Below are 526 nucleotides of genomic sequence, written 5' to 3' on the forward strand. Positions count from 1 at the left end.
GACAAAAACATATTTCTTCTATTATGAGATAAGCCCCATCATCTTTGAACGAGCCCCCGCAGCTCTGTGCTCCCTCCCACAGCAGAAACATGGCTGTATGGCAACAATGTCGGGAAGCTTTGCACGGCACCGACCATTTAAGGGCAGGCGGTTCATTAGCCCACCCCAAGTGGCAGGCCGAGGGGGTTGGGGGGGAACCTGGCTAGCAGCGATGCCCAGCTGGATGCTGTGGAGAAATGCCTACAGACTTCAGAGCTGCTTGAGCATTTATGGAGATGCTGCGGCGCCTCTTGCTTCGGGGAGGGCCTGCGCTAGGCACCAGGTGCCCAAACCTCCCAGGGCAGCCCATGCTGCAGGCTCCCTAACCCCAGCCTCTCCATCCACCCTGGCAGCAGGGGCCGTGGGAAGGCCGGGGGCAGGGAGGGCGCAAGGGAGAGCTGGGCACGGCTCTGCAGACACGACAGGGACGCGGGGGCCGGCCGCAGCCCAGCTGCCTCCCGCCCCTCGAGCTCCGTGCAGTGGCGCG

This window comes from Alligator sinensis, unplaced genomic scaffold (genome assembly GCF_000455745.1).
Source record: "Alligator sinensis unplaced genomic scaffold, ASM45574v1 scaffold372_1, whole genome shotgun sequence".
Taxonomy (NCBI): domain Eukaryota; kingdom Metazoa; phylum Chordata; order Crocodylia; family Alligatoridae; genus Alligator; species Alligator sinensis.